The 16,765-nt window shown below is 45.2% G+C and overlaps 2 protein-coding genes across 2 annotated transcripts in view; one reads left to right on the top strand and one right to left on the bottom strand.

Moving 5' to 3' along the window:
- Positions 1-16,765, top strand: part of LOC147710518 (ectonucleoside triphosphate diphosphohydrolase 8-like) — a 409,769-nt gene that overhangs the window by 157,227 nt on the left and 235,777 nt on the right. The gene's annotated exons all lie outside the window — the stretch shown is intronic.
- LOC147710516 (ectonucleoside triphosphate diphosphohydrolase 8-like) overlaps positions 3,468-16,765 on the bottom strand; it is a 615,095-nt gene continuing 601,797 nt past the window's right edge. The window contains exon 11 of the transcript XR_015295864.1: positions 3,468-3,758. The gene's annotated coding sequence lies outside the window, so the exon portion shown is untranslated. The remainder of the gene's footprint in view (positions 3,759-16,765) is intronic.

Here is a 16,765-nt window from a genome sequence, read left to right as displayed (position 1 = left end):
TGAAGACCCGCGAGTAAGGATCTACACTCCTACACCTTTGGGTCGAAACGTAGACAACCCTCTACAATCAAGAACTCCCCACCCTATTCTTGATAATAATAATCATTACGGGAGTCTCTTTTTCATGTAAATTGGTCTGTTGGACATGTGTGTTGTTTCTTGACCTCACCTTTGTGGATCTATGACAATCATGTTTTAAATGTTGAATTTATGTCTTTAGAACCTTTGACTAGTGATGTATAACTAATTGAAGCATACCCCCTCCCTCACTCACCCCCTTCCCCCCTGTGGGCGCACCAAACTTTGTGTACTATATTTATGATTCTTCGAACATTGAATGTCCTTTGGTGCAGTGACAATAAAAACACTCAGCACCCTCATTGTGTGTTGGATTCTAATTAAATAATTTTGTGATTGATAATAAATTTCTATGCTTCTGGTCTGGGACCCTCTCATATACCTTAATCAATTACCCAGGTCCCATCGACTACATGGGTCTAACCCCTCTAATTAAAATAGCCCTCAACATAGTGCCACCTGGGGCAGACTGCCCCCCTCTCCCCCCCTAGCTACGCCGGTGGTGTGAGTGGATTCTTTCCGCGCCCTCTCTCACCACGTGAAAAATATTCAAATATGTATTTAAATAAAGAAACAAAACCTCCTTCAATAGTGGAAAAATAGGAGAACTCCATTGTGTTGAATAAAAAACATTAGAATCTACTGATTAAATCTACACACCACAGTGCTCCTCACCCCTTTTGTACCCTTCTATGAGCTAGGGAGCAAGTGATTTCATTAGGATAGCGCACTTCAATATGGACCGGGATGCCCGCCACCCCTTCCACCACCAATCCCAATGGTAGGAGACAGACACAGTTTGAACTTTTGGAAGGCAGGGGGGCCTCATGACCCCCCCGGCCGTACTTATTAAAATATGAAACAAAATTTAAAACTTTAAATTAAAACGTTTCATGTATCATGTACAAATTCAACTTTCATTACATTTGATGAAGACAGGTATTCAGGCTAACCTTAACAAATCTCTAATACAAAGATTTCCTAACCGAGTCTAACATCATGACATAATGCATTGCATACGAATTTGTACATCCTATCGTTAGGGGCCAACGGCAAGGTCTTAACCAGTGTCAGGTCCCTATCACCAAATTTCCGCCCTCACGTGTGAGTGGCGCTTGCGCAGAGGACTTTTCCCTCGTAGCCAACTGTAACTTCCCTTGTCGTGGGGCCCCCTTTCACTCGGCGCCATCTTAAGGTCGTCCGAGTTCCTGTGCGGGGTATCCGTAAGAAGGACAGCGTGGACTCTCCCCCTTTCTCCGCACTCTCTTCCGCCGGAGCGGATATCCGGCCCCCGGGAAATTTGTGGAAGGGGCATATAGCCGTCTCCCCCTGGGAGGGGCCTATGGCTGTCTCCCCCTGGGCGATCCCATCCGTAATGGGTGCCGCCCCCCGTGGGAGGGGCCAATGGCCGCCTCCCCCGGGGGCTCCCATCCATAATGGGTGGCGCCCCCCCTAGGGACCTTGAAATCACTGCTCACCGATCATGACCTTACCACCACAGGCCAGATAGTTGACCGACTATCTGGCCCACCCACACCTCCTATAGGTCATGTCTCCTCAATCCCACTAGCCAAGCTATCATGTCTCCTATCAATAAGTCATTCCCCACCCTGGACAGGTGTACCCCATCATCTGAATAACAGTGATCCCCCCAGATGCACCCATGAGGTATGCTTTGAAGATGAGCAGAACGAAACAATTTCTTCATTTTATTGTTGACCCTCTTTACCGAATGGTTCAACGCAGTTGTGGACATTGTACACCCCGGGAGCGTCTTTGCTAACCAACTAACTGCAGAAAGTATCTGCTCGATTAAAGCTCGTCTGCCTAACCTTACCAAGTCATTGCCCCCAATGTGCACTATGACTACAGATGGCGGTGACCTGTGCCGCCCTAACAATTCCTCCACAAAACTTTGCAGTCGGTCAATACACAGGCCGCACTTCCCATGGAAGGACATTCTGAACCCATATTCCTCAGATGTGTGGATCGCATCACCTGCCTTGAATATGTCCGCGGCACGCCTCACGTATGAGTGGCCCACGACCCAGACCACTCGTCTTCCATTCCTTGTTCCTGAAGTGGTGATTAGCTGATACTGGGCCGGTCCCAATTTCCGCCCTGAGTCACAGACCTGTGAAACTGTAATCCAAACAAAAGACAACAAGCGTGAGTGCACTTCTTCAGTAACTTACAACATGTGCAGCCGCACGTAACGTTTGAAACAATTCGAACCAGCAGCCTAATTGTTTAAAATTGTCTGCCTGCAGACCCCTCGCTGTTGCTTCTGTAGCGGCCCCTATACTGAATGAATGAGTCCCAAAATCACTCGGGTTCAAGCCCGCAGCTGCAATCGTGATTGCCAGCACCCTCTGGAACTGAAACTTCGTTAACGGGGTGGATCAGCATGTCGCAATAAGGCCCCCCCCCACGTTGCCAACCTTTAATTTAGGTAGGCCTCAACATGCCTCACTGGACAACAGGGACTACCTGGAGCACGCTGCAGCACAATGCTACTCCCCTGGGCCTCCTGGTCTCTCTTTGACCTAGCTATCGTGATCAGCAGGGAATCCCCCCTTACTTGCGTGTGGTCCCTGTGCAGACCCCCTTCAGTATCCCTTTTGTTGACAGCCACTAGTTCGCTTACCCGCAGGGCCCCATAGAACGCCAACGCAAATGCTGCCCAGAATAGGACGACCTCACTAGGTGAAGAGCATGTTTCCTTCAGTTTAGCCAACAAGGAGGTCAGTCTGTCAAATCCTATCGGGTGCCTAGTATCCTTTTTGCGACCCTCTAGGCGCCGCCAGCTGCGCAGCGCCTTTCTGACTATGAAGGAATCCGTCGGGTCCTTGATCCCTTGGAGCTGAGCCATAAACGATATGGCGGCCTTATACCGACTGGCGGTTGCCACCGACCGGTCCTCCTCATGAAGTGCCACTAAAAATTGGGTAAAGGACCCCTCCTGACCCCATCTATGCTCCCATGCAGGGCCCAAAAAGGCGCAGTACGAGCATAAGCATAAGCTTTCCTTGTCCTGGGCACTAAACTGGCTGCCACGAGGTTTTGTAGTCCGGGGCGCCGATTTGCCATAGTGCTTCGGGAAATGGCGCTGCCACTAGCTCCGCTGAGGGTAAACAATCCCTGAAAGCCTGCATTTTGAAACGAGAGAGCGCATCAGCTGCATTATTCAGTACTCCCGGCACATGTTTTGCCCTGAATTGTACATTTAGTCTCAAGCCTTTCAACACAATTTCTTTCAACAATCGCAATATCCACTTGCAGCGGGCTGCCTGCTGGTTAATGCACTCAACTACAGTCATGCTATTATTATTATTATTATTACATTTCTTATATAGCGCCAGAATCGACCCCCAAAGGGGTATCTCCGCGCTTGCCTTGGGAACCCGTCCTGGTTTTTCCCTGTGAGATAGCCCCTACAGAGCATCCCCAAGGTGAAAGCCAGGCATCCCGCCGCAGGGGGGCCAGTGGAGATTAAGCAAGCTTAATGCCCAGAGTTGCAGAGTGTGAACCCATGATTAGGTCAGGCACCGAAGCGAGAATTATCGAGTCCATGGACATTTGAGCTCAAGACCCTGCCGCGTCGGGAATTGAACCCTGGTCCCGGGTCTGACCTCTGCTTCAGGGTCTGCCTGCTCTAACCAGTGAGCCACACTTCTCCACTATCAGACCAAAATACCACCGAGCGGTTTCGGAACTCTTCTGGCCATGCCGACAGCGCTACCCAGATGGGGAATAGCTCTAGAAAGCCAATGTTGTTTGTCAAACCGCTTGTTTCCCACCATGCAGGCCATTTCTGGGCCGACCAACGATTACCAAGGATAGCGCCAAACCCAACACTGCCCGCAGAGTCGGTCCATAAACCTAATTCTGCTGACGAGTCCGGGGCTTTGCTCCAGACTACTCGGCAGTTGAAATCCTCCAAGAATGCCAGCCAAATGAGCATGTCCTGGCGAACCTCTGCCGATAGTCTCGTGCGATGGTGCCCTTCCTTGAGGCCAACCATGGCCTGGGCAATGGATCGTGAGAAAGGGCGAGCCATCGGCATAACCCTCAATGCAAAGTTAAGCTGTCCCACTGTTTGCTGTAATTGGTGCAGTGTGACTTTGTCGTTCCGGAGACATTGCAACAAGGAGGCCCTGAATTTGGCGATCTTCCCCGCCGGCAATAGGAAGCAACCCTCCACGGAGTCTAGTTCAATACCCAGAAACTCCAGAGAGGTAGTTGGACCCACCGTTTTACCTGGCGCCAACGGTACCCCGAAACCCCGCATGAGCACGCAGAAATCTTGCAATGCCCGTGCACAGTCACGAGAGCCCGCTGGGCCGAGAAACAGGAAATCATCGAGATAATGCATCACATGTTGGTGCCCTGAGGCCTTCGAGAATACCCACTCCAAAAATAAGCTAAACATTTCAAAATAGGCATATGAAATTGAACAACCCATCGGCATGCACATATCCATGTAGTACTTCCCCTGAAATGCAAAACCCAACAAGTGCTGATCCTGGGGATGTACCGGAAGCAACCTAAAAGCGGATTCAATATCCGATTTTGCTAACAATGCACCAGGGCCTAGGCGATTCAACATTACCACTGCGTCATCGAATGATGCGTACCTCACACTGCAAATGTCTGCATCAATCGCCTCATTAACGGAAGCCCCCCTTGGTGCAGATAAATTATGAATGAGCCTGAATTCTCCCGGCTCCTTCTTGGGAACTACCCCTAATGGGGAACACACAAAATTGGCCGTTGGTGGTTCATCGAACGGTCCTGCCACCCGCCCCAGGCGAACCTCCTTTGCGATTTTTGTGGCGGCCACTGCCGGGTTGTGCTTAACAGACAGTTGGTTTTTGCATGAGGGGGCCCCCCGAAAATTACCCGCCGGGATCCTGAAGCTATATGAGAAGCCATCTCGCAGGATCCCAGCGGACATTTGATCAGGGTATTTGTTCAGCCAGGGAGTCAGAGCCAGAATATCCACGGGCGATTGCCTGGACCTCCGAGGAACCGTGTCAATCCTGCTTGGTACCCCCTTTCCCTCCAGAATTATTGCCTCTGGATCGGCAGCTCGTTTCTGTGTGGGAGGTGTTGCCACAAGCTGCGCAGGCATGCCTGAACCTGCATGTTCCCTGCGGCCTGCTACACGTTCCTTTGTTAAAACCCCAACATACTCCTCGCTTATTTCCATTCCCGCCCGATCTAGATGGAGTATCTCCCCCATAGGTTGATCGAAAGGGCTGTGGATGTTTCTGTTGAAAGGCCCTGGAGCCGTTTGTATTCGACCCTGATCCACCCGCCGCGCCTGGCAGGAACTGCGCATGCCAAGATACAGTATCCAAACAATCCCAAGTCAGTGTTTCATTAGACTCTTTCGCTTTTCTAAAAGCCATATCATACCCTTTCCATTCTTCTCCTCCATATTTTTCATGGAAGCCCGTGATCCTGCTCTGGTAGCAAGCAAGGTCTCCCAACAGTTCCGGCGTTCGTTCCGCCACAATCGCTGCAAAAACAGAGAAAGCCCTGATCCAGTTCATCATGGACTCTTCCACCCTGAATTCAGCCATCTTTGCCCTCCATACACTGGGGTGCCATAAATCCTTCTGAGTTTTGGCATATTCTAACTCACGATTGTCTGTCAACAATGAAAACATATTGATGTATTTGTTTCCCCACACCATTTCCTTTGTCGCTATAGGGACATGTTGTGCCAAGCATTCCCGCCTTGAGAGAACAGCGCCCTCCCCCATGATTGGGAGCGATCTCTTACCGGTTTCTGATGTACCTCCGGTCGTGTCCGTCGATTTATTCCGATTCTCGACCGCGGCCGGATTCACCACCTGCGGAGAAATAGAAGGCACATTCGCTGCCCCAGCGCCCCTTGTCTGCCTGAGCTGCTCGATAATCTGCCGAGCTTCTTCGGCTGGGTCTTCCACAGCCGCGGATCCCCCCGCTCCCTTCTTCAACCAAGGTAACACGTCCGCCAACTGAATCGCTAGTTCGGGAGGCATTTGGTCATTATCCAGCGGGGTGATAACCCCAGGAATCGGCAATCCCTCATCCGGTGTGGGTACCAGGCTGGACGCTGGTGCCACTGGGACCGGCGGGACCTCCATCGGGACTGGGGCCTCGCTAGGACCCGCTTTCCCCCTCTTCTTTTTCCCCTTATCCCCCCTGGGGTAATGTTTGGCAAAGCAGGCCCCACGATCCTTTTAGGTCGCCCTGAGGGCCCTGCTTGGGCCTCAACTTGTTTCCTGGGGGTCGCTAAGCCGCGACCCAGCTGGTCTACTTTACCGAACTTCCTGTCCATCGCCGACACTTGGTTCACCAGTGTGCACAGCATTCGTTCCATCTTGGAGCTCTTTCCAGTCTTCTTACCAAGCATGTCCGCGTTCTGTTTTATCTCTGCCTGTTCTCCAGTAGTGACTTGGACTCCAGCTATGCCTTGACGACTGAAACAGAAAAAACAGCGATTACACGTTCAAAAACTGCAGCTTGTTCCCTTGAGGGCTCACGAGCGACGAGTGGTGCAGCCTTCAGAGCGCAGGAACAAGAGGGCGCTTCCTTGGATTCCCGCGCCTTTTATTCAGCAGCGGGAAGGCAGAGCAGCGACCCCATCCCACCCAGAGGTGCACGGACTTCCGGGCGGGTGTTTAGGACAACCCTTTTAGGCGGCGGGGCGTGCTCCAACCACGCCGCTATGGGCATACCGGCCAGTACACGCCCCCCGCCCGCAAAGGTTTCCCTGGGGATCGGGGCACCCAGCCATACGTTCGGGGTGACCGAGTGGTCTCCCCTTTCCAGGAGTAAAATACCTCTAGCAGCTTAGTGGTGGTCCAGGATTTCATTTCAATTAAACACGCCAAAACTGTGATAATGCATTTTTTAAATTACAAATACAATATTTTGTAGATTCCGAGAAAATCCAAAAAATAGCGCTACAATCTGAAGGCGTGGTCAATTTAAAAACAGACACATATAAAATATGTTCAACAATCATAGACACGTTTTGCGCTGCCAATGGCCCATCACCGTGAAGCAGTTGCATGACCTTGATCTTCATTAACCCACATGGATTTTTAGGTCTGGTTTAACACTGCAACTGTCACATTACCTTGTGTGATCAACAAAAAAGAGCTTTCATAGTCCTCCTGGGTCCGGGGCTTAGGCTTCACCTTGTTGGTCTGTTTATACTTGATGCAGCAGGACTGAGTTGGTTATGGTGGCAAGCCAATGCTCATGGTTATAGCCTGGTCTGTTTATTATGAAGAGCTATGATAAGGGCACTAGGCCTGGTGTATTTATGGTGAAAGCATATGTTAAAGTCAGCATTTAGGTTTGAATTGATATTACACTATATGAAAGTCTACACATAGGTATTTTTGTTACATGGAATCTCACAGATGTCAGTAGTAAACAAGGATTTTGATGTTGGCCACCCTCTCTAAAATACCCTGGGGGTGTTTCACTGGAGAAACGGCCTTTACAACGCAGCTTTTACCACACATTACTATTACCACACATCCATTACAATACATGCGTCGTTACCACGAATGCACTTACCAGGCACATTTTTACCATGAATACTCCTTGCCCACACATACCTTCACAACAAAAATATAAGTATTTTGCTGGTAACTATTATATATATATATATATATATATATATATATATATATATATATATATATATATATATATATATACATATGTATATACATGTATATATATATATATATAATATATATATGACCTACTGGTGGTCGCCAGTAAGTATAGATAGGACCTAGTTTCCATAGGAAAAGCTTTTTTTTGATTTGCCTATACTTTGGCGTCGTTTGACCTATCTTCATTAAATTTTCCAAACCAAGTGTCAAAGTAGGTTTTGTGTGTCATGAAACGTTTTACCGTGATCTGTGCAGCAGGGACCGAGAAATAGGAGCACAAATTAAGGGTGCATTTGTAATGTTCATTTCCATAGGAACCCGTTGTCTAACCTACGTCTGAATTGCTGGACGGAATTACACCAAATTTGGCAGAAAGGTGGATGCAGTTGCGCAGATTGTGCTTTTTTTATTTCATGCAAATCCGTTCAGTAGTTTTTGTGAAATTTAAGAATAAAAAGATAGAAATATCTTTGGTTGCAAGCCTTCGCAAAAAAAGACGAGCTTGTGCAGGGAAATGCACTGCTCTGATTGGCTGCCAACGCTTCAACCAGAAAGTATTCGCAGCCATCTTGGTACCTCACTGAGTCCCCAACAAAAAAAGTGAAAATAAAGAAAAGGGGGCAGGGTAGGAATACCCTGACTCCAAGCATGGTCGTGGGGTTCCCCTGGGACCCTCCTAAGGCATAAAAGCATTTTTTTTAAATTACAGCGAAATCATCTGATAATAAAGAGTTCACTGGGAAGTGTAGAGGAGAGCGATCTCCGAGTCCACTCTCTTAAACAAATGGCAAGATGTATAGTAAACAATTTTTGCAAGGACTTCAGTTGATGTATTACGTTTCCAGCCATTACCTAAATAAATGAAACTAAAATAGTCAGATTGCCACGCTGTATACATTAATTTAATTCTTTTGCGGAGTGTTTATATCTTACATTATGCGGTGCCATTAACCCCATTGACTCCATCACAGCAGGACAGCTGAGGTTGCACTTCTCAAACGCTCTGCTTCCGAGGCATTGACAGACCCAATAAACTCGCAGAAATTCAACATGCTGCTGCTGTCTGCAGAACAGCTCAGCATGCAAGTAGCTTTCTTTTAATATGGACAGCAAGGCCAAGTGCAATTTCGATCAGACAGGCAAGAAGGCTTTTCTGAAACCACTGAAATGCCAAAACTAAAGAATTTGTCTTTGCTGGGACTCTGTTGTTATTTCAATTAATGGAATGGCATATTCATCATCATTGAAAGAACGCCAATAGATAGAAACAATAGTGCTCCACCCGCTCGTGGAAATCCGTGGAATCTTGCAGAGTTTTTCGGTAACTCCGCAGAGTGAAACTCCGCAAGCTCCACCCAGGCTTATGGTTGATGACATGGCAGTCATAGAAAGGACAGAGAGTGATCACAATCCTCGCTCTCTCACCTTTTTAGCTTTCTGTGAAGGCCATCCTCTCAACCACTGTCCTCCTTCCCAAACTAGGGACGTATAGCTTACAGCTAACATGCAACATTTAAAGGAGTGCCTGGTAGAAGGCCGGCCAAATATTATTTTGGCCATTAATCAGGAACTCCAATCCGCCCTCATTGAGATTAAGGGTAGCCCCTCCCACAATATAGCCCCAACTTCTATCACTGAGCTGCATGCAGCCCTTTTTTTAACGTATTCTGTCTCATTTCAGAATCAAGGATCACCCAAAGGAATTCTGGTCCTAAACCTAGTCCCTAGGGGCGTTCTGCCTTATCCTGTCCCAAGGAAAACCTACAAATCAGCTATAGTCAAGGCCAAAAAAGGATGGGCTAAGCACAGCTGGTCGGATCTAAAAGATGCTTCACAGGCCAAAGATCCTGTTAAATTCTGGTCATTAATCTCCATAAGTGGTACTCAATCTGCCCTTGAACCAGTGCTTAATTTTAGCGGGTAGTTTCCGGTGCCCAGCCCCGGCATTTAATTGTCAGCACCAGTAATACTAACAGTCAGCCACATGGTGGAACCTTTTGTCTAATTTAGCGATCTCCACAAAAACAGTTGTTTATTAATTCAATGTACTTTACAAATAACTAATACCAGCCATCCAAGCCATTCTCATACCTTTTGGGGCCTGGAATAGTCTAAAATGTCACTCTTGTATGTGTGTGATGTTAAGTAGTTGTGTTGGTACTGTCATTGGCAGCGCTGGCATGGGCAGTGGGTGGTGCAAGTTGCAGTGGCCTCCTGACGTGAGCCCTAGCACTTATTTATTTAAATCTGGCATGGAAGCATGTCTCAAAGATGTACTTACGCTTGCTAATGTTATGGCAGCAGGTGCATCTGTACCAGTGTCTTGGAAGGGTACTGTGCTCCTTCCAATATATAATAGGGGTGACAAGTCACAACATAGTAACTATAGACCCATCATTCTAATTGACTGCATTGAAGAAATCATCTGCTGTGTGTCCTCTTCAAGATACAGGACTGGATTATTGCAACAAATGTCCTTCGTTCCATTCAAGAGTTTAAAATGTCGACATACACAAATATCAAGTTATAAATATTGTGATACAGAAATATCGACAGGAAGGATATAGCGGTCAAGAATAACATTTTTGAAAATATTGAAGTTGTTAATATCGTTAGCAAAAATATAGTTGTTTAAAATATAGATCTTTTAATTAGTGTTATGTATTTTAGTATGTATTTAAAAGTATGTGACCTAATTTTTTGTATAAGAATTTGTTTTGTTTTTTAATATATGTTTTAGTAGTTATTAATTTTATCTTAATTAAATTCTGCGTTTTTAAGTTGTGTAGTGGGTTGTGGGTTTATAGGGGAATAGGATGGGAAGTAATTTAATTATAATGCATTCATTATAATTTTTTATGTATTAGTATTTATTTAATTTAGATTTTATATTGTTCATTGTGGGGGTTAGTTTATTATTAATTATTTATTAATTGGATGTTAATTATTAATGAGTTATTTGGCAATTATGTTAATTGTGTCATTTTTTTAGGAGTGGACTCTTGGTTTATAGGGGAATATGGTGGGAAGCAGTGTTCCCACGAAGCCGCACGCACTGCTGTGTCTATGGCACTCACATCCCCGAGATCATTCATGCCGCCTCTGCATTTAGCAAGTGCTCCCTCTTGCTAAATGTTTTTTGTTTTCTAGAATGCGGCTGTGGCGTTCATTGTGTTAATTGCAGAGCCCGTCAGGAGCTGCGATAAAGTACAAATCTGCCCGCAGCCAAACTCTAGAAAACAAAAGAAATGCAGCACCAAACACAGTATGTGCTTTTAGAATCACTTAAAAGCAAACGCTGTGTTTGTAAGCTTCCTGCATTTCTTCTCTAAATAGAGCTGGGCTGCGGGGTGATAGTGTGCCTTTTTTTAAGTTTCAAGGGAAAATTGACGCTGCCAACTATTGAACATCATGGTAGGTATTACTTTAAAAAATAAAATGGCAGTCACCTCATACAATGAGCAAGCTTCTATAATAATGTCCTCTTCATCATGACCTAGTCATTGGTGCATTGATATTTTCTGATGAATGACTAATGGTTGCTTTTGTAGATGGGCACTCTTTATAGACTTACGCTACTTATCAGTAGCCTGACTTTACCATACAAAAGACACAAAAATTAGGAATGCAGAGCAAATCAAACATTCACCCTGAGTATAGAGATCTGGGTTAAATCCATCATTCTTTTGCTCACCACGCCACCCATCTTAGACCCAGCCATATGCAAATAAATCTTGACCTTGCCCCTCATGGCAACAGTCTAACCAAACTCTTAAGCCAGGTCCTCATTGGACCAGAAACAAGCGTCCTGGGCCTGGTTTCAGGGTATTACCTCTCATCAGTCAGGCTAACTTGGATCCAGTGGCACAGTGAGCCCACTTTCTTTCTGGAATTGTGACCCTCAAACTGATATTTAAGTTGCAACCAGGAGAGGGGATTGGTCATGAAGGCTGAACCTGATTCCCCAGTTCCAGACTCGGCAGCTCTGACCATAGTGCCACATCCTCTCCTCCACTGAACACCGTACTGCCCCATTGATAGAAACTTGCACTGCCTTTAGCTACAACCCAAATTGTGGCCCATTATAAACTCCTGAATGCGACACAATTCAAATTGCGCATCAGACAAGAGTAATATGCTGCCTAAAAAAAAAGTTACAAAATCATGGAAAAAGCAAACACTCATAGGGAATGCAAGTTTAAGTAAAGCATGTGAAATGTAAGCAGGAACAACATGGTTAACTTGAAGCTTTTACATTATTTATTCAGATATCAGTGAGTGCTTTTCCCAGCTCCTACCTCTGCCGGTGGCACTTAAACACTTGTGTGCCGCTCTGTCGACAATCAAGTCCCGGGAACAAGTGACAAGATTAATACTGTGCCTCCGGTTCAGGAAAGTACACATGTTCAGAGGGCAAGGCAGGGGCTGAGAAGTTGACTGTTTTGTCAACAATCTCTGTCCAGGCTGATGCAGGGGCTTAGGAAGGAATGGGTCCAGCAGGCTGTAAAACTATAACATCCTGCGCAAGAGGCTCAGGTAATGTGACTTCTCAGCTGGGGGGATGCGAAAAGGAAAAACAAAGCTACCACCCGCTGGTGTGTCCAATCTTCGAAGCATTTGTCTGCTTCTGGTCACCAAAAGGGTGGTGTGATGTGGAAAAACAGCAGACAAGACCCGCTGCATGGATCACTCTCGTGATGGCTGGTACCCCCAGAGTGGACTCACAAGAAGGCTGGTTGGGGCACGGCTAATTGATCTGTTAAATTCTGGCCTGCCTGCTCAGCGCTGTTCATGAATATTATCTCTCTGACGCATAGCATTTTAAATTTGAAGGCACAGTTGCATGCTCTCATATGGTAGACAATTTTAGCATGCTGGGCTGCCTCATTGGCAGTGTGCCTCAATTGCAGTATTGTCAGAGGGGCGCTAAAATGCGTGACTAATGCCTTTTAATGCGGGGATGCGGACACTAGCATTAAAATGTGTTAGTCAAAAGCCTGATGCAGCCCTACCCTAACCCAGCACTGAAACTGCGAAAAGTAAAATTATAATAATGTTATTATAATTTTATTTTTCCTGCTCAAAGAGAGCATTTGTTAAAGTTTTCATGTTAATCGCAGCACCCATCATGAGTTGAAATCAACATGAAAACTTGAACAAATGCACACAATCACCCCGCAACCCAGCTCAATTAAGAAAAGAAATGCAGCAACATAGCTGCTAAGGTTTCAAATTGCTGTGTGGGACGGTTTCAAATCTGCCTTAACACCGTTCACGTGGATCTGTATGTGAGGAAATGCACAGTCTTTTCACTTTTTTAAGCAAAAGTTTGGAGTGATATTTAGCTTTGCACCCACATGCGCGCCTGGTTACTGGCGCACACAGCCTTGGTTGCAGCGCACATAGACCTTACACTGCCCCAAATAGAGGAAAACAATTAGAGGGAACATTGGTGGGAAGTAATTTAATTATATTAAATGTAATAATATTTTTCATGTATTCATATTTATTTCATTTATATTTTATAGTGTTAATTGTGGGAGTTATTTTATTATTAAATATTCATTAGTTGGTTGTTAATTATTATTAATTAACTATGTTAATTGTGTCATTTTTTTAGGACTCAGTGGTGGGGTTTGTAGGAAAAAAGGATGGGAAGTAATTTATTCATAATTATTTAATAATTGTTTGTTAATTACTGCTAATTAATTAATTAAAAATGAAATTTGGTAATTGCGTAATTAATTTTGGATGTAAGTTGTCGGGTTTATAGTGGTAAAGATTGGGAAGTAAATTATTTTAAATTAATTAATAAGTTGTTGTTAATTGATATTAATTAGTTATGGAAATTGTGTAATGATTTTTAGGTGTGGGTTGTGGTGTTTACTGGGGAAGAGGATGGAAAGTCATTTATGTTTAATGAATTAATAATTATTTGATTATTAATATTAATTTTTCATAAATATTTATGTTGTGTTTATTGTTATTTTGTGTGTGTTTTGTTTTCATAGGGGTAACGTTTGGGGAGTAAATTAATTTTTATTTGATTTACATTTTTTCAAAGTAATAGTTTGTTTAATTGATAATGAATCATGTTAATTATGGAGGTACATTTTCTTTAAAATTTAAATGTGGGTTGTATATTGTGTGGTGTTATACGGTAGGAAATTTAAAAAAATGACATTTATGTAATAAATAATGGTTTTGTTTATAAAACATTTCCATTTACGAAAATTTGAATTTTTGTAAATAATCTTTCTAGGTATTTGCTAGATCTTTTTAGCATTCTAATCTGCTTCTTTCGTTTGTAATATTTAAATATGTATGTATGTTTTTTAACAATTTTTGTGTTGTTGCTGTTAATTTGTTTGTGTTTAATTTTGAACTGACTCCAGTGGAAATATAAATTTTTACTCCTCCGCTATCCAACATTTTCCCTACCGTTGCACTCACTGGAGTGGGTATAGTAAGTTTTACCCCTCCGCTATCCAACACTTTCCCTACTGTTGCACCCACTGGAATGGGAATAGTAATTTTTATCCCTCTGCTATCCAACACTGTCCCTACTGTTGCACTCACTGGTGTGGGAATAGTAGTTGTTACCCCTTCGCTATACAACACTTTCCCTACTGTTGCACCCACTGGAATGGGAATAGTAATGTTGACCTCTCCGCTATCCAACACTTTCCCTACTGTTGCACCAACTGGAATGGGAATAATAATATTTACCCCTCCGCTATCCAACATTTTTCCTACTGTTGCACTCACTGGAGTGGGAATAGTAAGTTTTACCCCTCCGCTATCCAAAATTTTCCCTACTATTGCACTCACTGGAGTGGGAATAGTAATTTTTACCTCTCCGCTATCCAACACTTTCCCTACTGTTGCACCCACTGGAGTGGCAATAGTAAATTTTACCTCTCCCCTATCCAACACTTTCCCTACTATTGCACCCACTGGAGTGGGAATAGTAATGTTGACCCCTCGGCTATACAACATTTTCCCTACTGTTGCACTCACTGGAGTGGGAATAGTAAATTTTACCTCTCCGCTATACAACATTTTCCCTAGCTTTTGCACTCACTGGAGTGGGAATAGTAAGTTTTACCCCTCCGCTATCCAACACTTTCCCTACTGTTGCATCCACTGGAGTGGGAATAGTAATTTTTACCTTTCCGTTATCCAACACTTTCCCTACTGTTGCACCCACTGGAGTGGGAATAGTAATTTTTACCACTCCGCTATCCAACACTTTCCCTACTATAGCACAAACTGGAGTTGGAATTTAAATTTTTACCCCTCCGCTATCCAACACTTTCCCTACTGTTGCACCCACTGGAGTGGGAATAGTAATTTTTACTCCTCGGCTATCCAACATTTTCCCTACTGTTGCACTCACTGGAGTGGGTATAGTAAGTTTTACCCCTCCGCTATCCAACACTTTCCCTACTGTTGCACCCACTGGAATGGGAATAGTCATTTTTATCCCTCTGCTATCCAACACTTTCCCTACTGTTGCACTCACTGGTGTGGGAATAGTAGTGGTTACCCCTCCGCTATACAACACTTTCCCTACTGTTGCACCCACTGGAGTGGGAATAGTAATTTTGACCTCTCCGCTATCCAACACTTTCCCTACTGTTGCACCAACTGGAATGGGAATAATAATTTTTACCCCTCCGCTATCCAACATTTTCCCTACTGTTGCACTCACTGGAGTGGGAATAGTAAGTTTTACCCCTCCGCTATCCAACACCCTCCCTACTATTGCACCCACTGGAGTGGGAATATTAATTTTTACCTCTCCGCTATCCAACACTTTCCCTACTGTTGCACCCACTGGAGTGGCAATAGTAAATTTTACCTCTCCGCTATCCAACACTTTCCCTACTGTCGCACCCACTGAAGTGGGAATAGTAATTGTTACCCCTCTGCTATCCAACATTTTCCCTACTGTTGCACCCACTGGAGTGGGAATAGTAAGTTGTACCCCTCCGCTATCCAACACTTTCCATACTGTTGCACACACTGGAGTGGGAATAGTCATTTTTACCCCTCCGCTATCGAACACTTTCCCTACTGTTGCACCCACTGGAGTGGGAATATTAATTTTTACCTCTCTGTTATTAGGCATGGGTGCAAAATCAGTTCCGCTCGTGGATTTTGCGGTTTTTTGGTAAAATTCGCGATCTGCGAATTCCGGCTAATTTGCCGTAAATTCGAAAATCCGCGAGCGGAACGGATCCAGGGGGCAAAAGTTCAAGCTCAGTGTTTGTAACTATTTTAGAATGGCGCCGGCAAGCTGCCAGCGCCATTCTAAAATAGTTACTAAGTTAGCTTCAACAGGAAGCACTAACAGATAAAAATGAAGCAGGTGCTCGAATTTAACTGAATTTGAGCTCCAACTCGAGCACCTGCTTTATTTTATCTATTAGTGCTTCCTGATGAAGCTAACTTAGTAACTATTTTAGAATGGAGCTGGCAGCTTGCTGGCGCCATTCTAAAATAAAAGGCAAGGAGTGGGGCAGAGGGCAGAAGGGCACAACAACGACTTTGGCAGAGGGCAGAATGGCACAACAACGAGTGGGGCAGAGGGCAGAATGGCACAACAACGAGTGGGGCAGAGGGCAGAAGGGCACAACAAAGAGTGGGGCAGAGGGCAGAAGGGCACAACAACGAGTGGGGCAGAGGGCAGAAGGGCATAACAACGAGTGGGGCTGGGGGCAGAATGGCACAAAAACGAGTGAAGAGAGGGCAGAAGGGCACAACAACGAGTGGGGCAGAGGGCAGAACGGCACAACGAGTGGGGCAGAGGGCAGAAGGGCACAACAACGAGTGGGGCAGAGGGCAGAATGGCACAATAACGAGTGAGGCAGAGGGCAGAAGGGCACAACAACGAGTGGGGCAGAGGGCAGAATGGCACAAAAACGAGGGGGGCAGAGGGCAGAAGGGCACAACAAGGAGTGGGGCAGAGGGCAGAATGGCACAACAACGAGTGG

Source organism: Lissotriton vulgaris, chromosome 5 (genome assembly GCF_964263255.1).
Source record: "Lissotriton vulgaris chromosome 5, aLisVul1.2, whole genome shotgun sequence".
Taxonomy (NCBI): domain Eukaryota; kingdom Metazoa; phylum Chordata; class Amphibia; order Caudata; family Salamandridae; genus Lissotriton; species Lissotriton vulgaris.
The sequence above is the reverse complement of the archived record's forward strand: the minus strand, read 5'-3'. Positions and strand labels throughout refer to the sequence as shown.